This window comes from Fukomys damarensis, unplaced genomic scaffold (assembly GCF_012274545.1).
Source record: "Fukomys damarensis isolate Sample0158 unplaced genomic scaffold, DMR_v1.0_HiC HiC_scaffold_30, whole genome shotgun sequence".
Taxonomy (NCBI): domain Eukaryota; kingdom Metazoa; phylum Chordata; class Mammalia; order Rodentia; family Bathyergidae; genus Fukomys; species Fukomys damarensis.
The window spans coordinates 53,670,933-53,677,790 of NW_022900942.1; positions in this window are offsets into that span (position 1 = coordinate 53,670,933).

The window sequence follows — 6,858 nt, forward strand, 5'->3', positions numbered from 1 at the left end:
GAGGGAGAGAGAAACTGCTATTCATATCACGCTAGAGCCCTAATCAGGCAAATTAAGTATTCAAAACATCTTAAAATACATCACAGTTCAGAAAAAAATTGAATTCCTACTGATATATACTAAAGACTCCAGTAAAAAGGTAGGATAGAGACCAGCAACAAATTTTGAAAGAAGCAGGAAAACAAGGATGAGGAACCAGAGGATAAGGTGGAAATAGACATAAAAATAGCATATAAATGATTAGGTTTTGGTTATAATGCTGGTTAAAGACAAGTTGGTTTCTTGTCTGTTGACTCTGTTAATAATAGCAGTATTTGAAAATGCATAGGACTTCTGAAACTTTATGGAGGAATCTGAAATATGAGTCTACCACAGTTTTCATATTTACTGGCTAAGGGAATGTCCTCACTGAGGGCATGTTTATCTCTCTGAGATCAGGTGTGTTTACACAGGTCACAGAACAGCTATAGTATGTGTGGCCTTGATCGCTTGAAAGAGAAAATGCATTTAATTCTGCCTGTTAGCTAAATAAATATGACACTTTGATAAGATAATTTAAACTTTCTGTAAGCCAGTAGTTGTTATTTATTTCATCAATGTAAATGGCAGTGTTTTTTTTTTTTTTTAACCAAGGATGTGGCCCTGAACAAAAAGAAAGTAGCTACCTTTAAAGAGATTAGATTTCACTTAGAGAGAGAAGCAGACCATAAAAGCCAAAGAGGTAATAAATTTAGACAATTTTACATAGTGATTAGTACTCTGAGGAAAATAAATTAGGTTAATGATGTAAAGTGATTGGGAGAATGGGAAATTTTATCTAATGTTTTTAGAGTTGATCTTCAGGCCGAACATGTGAATCAGTGTGGCTGATTGAAGGTTGGGTCTGTACTAAGGACGTTTCCTATTATTTTTATCCACTGAGATTTTTTTGTTTTGTTTTGTTTTGGGGGTTTATTTTATTTGTTTGCTTTTTGCTAAAAGCAACAATTAATAAGTCGATGTAGAAAATTATAATATGAGAGTTTTGAAATTTCCTGTCAGTTGAATTTTCACTGGAAGTCATGTTTCCTATGTGTGATGAAAGAATCATCTTTTGAGTAAACACTATTGTCCCTTTCTTGTGAGAGGGTCTCAGCCTGTAACTGCTGCAAGTGACAATAGCTAACTTCTCCCAACTTCACCTTTGCCAGAGCTTTGCTGGCAGATCAGAGCTGTGTTGCTTGGAAAATGGTTCAGGATTATCTATGCTCACTCTTCCAAGGCTGCCCACAGCTAATGACTGAATGATACCGCATGTAGGAGGCCCCTTTTCTTACTTCAAGAGGGAATAACTGGGACGTCTTTCATATTCCAGAGCTGTCCCAGTATTGGGCTGGATCCCTTATTTGTTTGGTTCTTTTCTCCTTCCCTAAGAGATTTCTCCTAAGAGTACTCTTTCAGTAAATCACCACATAGCAATGTTATTTTCACGCTCTGCCTCTTAGGGAAGCTGACATTAATAGTTAACTGAACACTTGCTTTGTGCCAGGTTTTGAGCTAAATTTCCAAGATTTTGATATCAATAAACTATATTTCTTTTTTCTGCCTTTCTTTTTTTTTTTGGTATTTGGGGCAGCACTGGGACAACTAATGGAATGTGATGGAGATGGTAACAGTTAGACTTTATAGAAAGCATGACAGAAGATTAAAGAATAGGGAACAGCCGACTCTGCTTGGAATGAGGAGAAACGTGAGGGGTCATGCAAAACTTCAGAAAGCAAATTATAGATGAGAAACAGAAATTCATCAACTTGGTAGGTGTAGGAAGGGTTTAAAGGGAAAAGGGACAGACCTGTGGAAAGACGCAGAGAGCAAACAAAACAAGATGAACAGAATCTCAGGTAGTTGTGTGAATATGTAGATGTGTCTAGGAGGACAGTCATGGCTACCTGTTATAAAAGGTACAATATGCTAAGGAGTATGGATTGTATCAAAAAAATTATTATGTGTACTAAGGAAAATACCCAAACTACAATGTGAACATACATGCAATGTCTTCTGTATGCACAAAAGTTAATCCTTTTGAATTTAATGCCCATCTTCAGGATGAACATTATTTCATAAAGTGTAACTGCTGAATAAAGCAGGAGCTTATTTCCTAACTCCTCTACAACGTGCCACCAAAATTATGTTAGGCAGAGGCCTCCCGACATTCATCACTGAGTATGCTGCCTTTTCAAAGTGTTCCACTTGGGAGCTGAGCCTGCTACTTCTTTACCATCTGTGTAGGAGTGTGGCTTTGTGAGTCTGTCGCAAGATACTTTTATGAAGTTAGTACAAATCATGTAGTTGCCAACTGGGCATAGTGCAAATTATCTGTCATGTCCAGTTATTTTTATAGTCAACTGTGCATCATTTGAACATATGAATCAGGCAGCAATTTGATTTGCTCATAATGAAGGCTAAAAATAATCCATCTGACCTGCAGTAAATCACATATTTTAGCCATTAAATTATAATCATTGTCTCATTGCAGTCTTTTATTTTATGTATGAAATCAGCACTGGGGGAAAATTGTGAAATATGTAATAGCCCCATTCTCTTTGATGCTTTCAGTCAGTACTCCCTAGCCAGGCAGCTAGGTGCTCTGAAATTTTCCGTGTCCCTCTACTTTCATCCAAACACCACTCCGGGCTTCACGCACAGAATTAAAGCTGCAGAACTGACACAGGAGATGAAAGGACTTCTGGATCCGTAGGTTGTCTTCACAAAGTAAGGTGGGTGGTGAATGCTGCAGTAAGTCTCAGAGTATTCCAAGAGAGTTACAAGTGGTTTAGTGACTTTCCACACTGAAGATGACCAGGGAAGTCCTGCATTTACACACATTAAGGCTATAGAGACTGCAATTAGACAAGCGTGTTCCATTTAGTTGACAAAATATTTCACAAAATGCCCATAAAATCAAAGACTAAAAGGAAAAAGTAAAAATGTTGAGGAAAACTCACATCTTGAAAAGAACTTTAAGCTAGTACACTACAGATTGCTTTTTTTTTGTTTGTTTGTTTGTTTTTTTTTGTTTTTTTTTTGTTTGTTTTTCTTTTTTTTTTTATTGAGTTTATTGGTACATTTAGGGATACAGTACAGTTACATTCATTGTTGGGATCATGTACCTTTACATGGCAAGTCTTGATTCTCATTTTTTTCCCCTTACCTCTGCCCTCCCTTCACCCCCTCCTCCCCTCCCCATCTATAAACACTTTATTTTCATCTTTTCATTCTCTCACATTTTTTTCTTTTCCCTTTTTGTTCTTCCCCTACGTCCAGGCTGTTCAAATCTGTGACTTTATGTATGTCACTCAATGTGCCCAAATTTCATTTCTCTCCTCATCAGTAACTTGATATTACTATCACACTCTCTTCTGACCTACTGAGTTGTTACAAGGATTAGAGGCACTCAAAGCCATTTATTTTGGATATTGGAAAGTACATAGAAGTGTTTATGATATATTTAAGACTGTTATTATAAACTTGATAACAAAGTACCCTCTCACTGTATGGCTTAAACAATAAACATTTATTTGTTGGATTTTGGAGGCTGAACAGCTAGTCAGGGTGCTACAGGGTCAGGTTCTGGATAAGGCCTTCTGCTTGGGTAACAGATGCTCATCTGGTATTTCCAAATGGCCAAGGGACAATTCTGAGCTCTTCAGAAGGCACTAATCTCCTGCACGGGGGCTCTGTCTTAATGACTGAATTAGCTCCCAAAGCCTCGCCTCCAAATACCACCACATGCGGGTTTAGTTTTCAATAGACGGATTTGAGGGAGAAAGAAACATATAGGCCCTAGCAGTCGTAAATGTTCCCCATGGCTCACCATAGAAAGGTTCCCTGAGCTTTAGTGAGATCTTTACTTCCCCTGTCACGTCATGTCATGCCCACATCATGGCTCAGCCTTGATGGACAGTTATAGGGGTCCATGTTTAAGTCATGTAAAGAACCCTTGCCCATGAGTACAAAGAACCTTCTTTTTAAACACTGCAGGGAGAGCCTGCATCCAAGTTTTCATTTCTTGAACATTTATTTCAAATGGCAGTGCTGTATAATTCACATAAACACCCACATCTTTTCTTGGTGAGACAGTGTGTCAGCTAAAATAGCCTATTCTTTTGTTCTATCGACTTTATCAGTATCCCCAGAGGAAGGATTATAAGCAAAGCCTGTCCATATGAAATTCTTAAAACAGAAAGTGAATATTTCCTTCAGGTTAATTTCAGGCATAAGCGTCTGAATCATCCTCATGTAGTTATTCTCTGACTGTCAGATATTAGAAGATTTTAATGCATCTCTCCTTTTCTGAAGTCTGTTTTATGTGATTCCAGATATCTGCCTGACTTTTTTTGTTGTTTTGACAAGATAAATAAAATGTACTTTATGGCCAAACCCATGTATGTTTTGGACTGCTTCACTCAGGTATGCTTGAGGGAACTTAATCAAGGGAGTTTTTATAGAGTCTAATACAGAAAATAAAGCTGAGAAAGTAAGCGCTGAAAATAAATTACCTTGAAAATGGTGTAAATCCTCTTTATCTGTCTGCCTATATTTAATTTCTCTCATTTTCACATGAAAGTGGTTGCTGCTTTGGAGAAAAGGACTATATCTCCAGGTTTAACAAAACTACTCTGATTTCCCAAGCAAGGGGAGAAGGCCATCACTGCAGTCATTAAGGGATTTTATTGTTTGCCACCTGAGTCATTACTCCTGCCTCAGTTATTGGTAAGTGTTTGCTGTAGAATTGCTCATATTTTCAGTAAATTGCCAATATTTCTGAGCTACGCCATCTAGATTGCACGCACAAATTAGAATATGTGGACAGAAAGAGTCATTTGAGTATCCTCCATTCACAAATAGATTGCTAATTGCTTTGCTCTGAGAAGTGAGTCTAAGGAAGAGGCCACAAAAGCGATGTTTTGCAAGTGGTAACGTAGAGAACAAATTATCCAAAGTTGTTGCTTTTCCAGAAATAATCCGAACAATTTTAAACCTACTTCTTCCTAAATATTTTTTTGGCATTTGTTTTTCTCACCTGCAAGAGAACTACAGCTGTTGTGAAAAAAGTCTAAAAATCTAGGGCAACTTTCAATCTTTTTCTCTCAAGAAAGAAGGATTCTTTCATAGAATCATCATCATAGTAGAGCTCAGACTACCCAGTACAATTCTTCGTTGCTCTGGGAATATAAACATTTACTACTTTAAGCTTCGATTTTATTGACAACTTTTTCTTTTACATGGGGTCGGCAAATTTGAGGCTAGTTTCTTGTTTTTCTCTACCAAAAACTCCAGTCCTAGCTGTTTCCAAAACTCTGAAATACTCACCAGAGAAGGCAGTACTCAGAGGAGAAGTGCTCCCTTAGCTTTGAGACACGCTGTTATTAAATTTCAAGCCACACAATATAGCAAGGGACCTAATTCAAGAAACGAGCTCTTCCTTGAAACCAGCATCATCAGGGAATAGTTCAGCACCATGGTTATAACTTACAACCCTGTCTTTACTAATCCCTTCTGTATCCCTTTCTGTTTAGTTTAAAGGTCGAATGTGAATTTGCTGAATTAGACCTGAGATCCTGGGCCACGGCGTTCTGCTCACACCTGCCCTGAGCGCTTCACGAAAAAGCAGCTGCCCCCAATGTCAATCGTGTCCTATAAAGATTAATGGGGCACCTGAAAAGCAACAAGGACTTTGAGTGATTTCAGGGATTTCAGCCTCCAGAAATCAATTTCCCTGAAAATGTCCTTGCTAATTTCACTGATAGCATTTGGCATTCCTTTGTGTAGAGCAAGATTTAAGTATTCAAATCAAGATTATATATTGACTCAGTGTATAAATTAATACACATAGGCAGATAGGTATGCCCCCTGCTCAAACATAAAGCAAAATATGTGCATGTGTGGACCAAAGGGTGAAAACTGATGTAGTCACTTAGATTAGACAAAATTAAAGTACATTGCTGCTTTATATAGCTCAGCAGAATATTATATCATTAATGTTCATTCTGTCCATAATATTGTGAACTTTATTACTAAAGAAACAACTCAAAATTCCAATATAAAGTCATATTACCGTTTCACACTATATTGATAAAAGCATAACATGTTAAAATTTGGAGAGTATTCAGTAAGTTGAGTGTCTTGCGGAAATTTTTTAAACTAGTGAAGTTGGTATTTGTGTTAATATTTCAAATATTCTAAGTATATATGCAATTACTTGAAAATAATAAATGTCTCTGCATTTATATGAAATTAAGATATTATGACTCTGAACAACCACTTATTATAAAAATCTTTACTTAAGAAATTTTTAGGTTGACTTGATTCTAGTGCCTGGGCTTAGTAACTGTCCCTTCTAATATTTGTGAAAACTTGGGATAAGATAGTCTGAAATGAACAAGTTGAAAAAAAAAAAAACAACAGAAAATTAGGAAAAAGCTTTAGAAGCCTTGTGGTTTTCCGTGCTGCTGCCAACTCTTAATAAGTATAGTTTTGAAAGCCTCATTGATCCTTCAGCTGAGCTCCCAGGTTTAGTAATAAAATATGACATGATTTCTCACTCCAGCACAGGGTAATTTACTGCAAAGAAAAAATGCAAAGTCTCGCCTGGTGCAGGGCTAGACCTATTCAAAGGATTCATGAAGTTCATCACATCTGCCTATTGTAACTCAGAGCACTCTATTTTTCCATTGCATTGTGACATGAGGCTAACAGTGCAGTTTGGTGGTTACAGAGCTGGAGAAGTAACGCAGCTGACGACTGAAGCGGGTCTTCATAGGCACAGTGCAAGATTCTCTGTCTCCCTCTCCCTCTCCCTCTCCCTCTCCCTCCCTC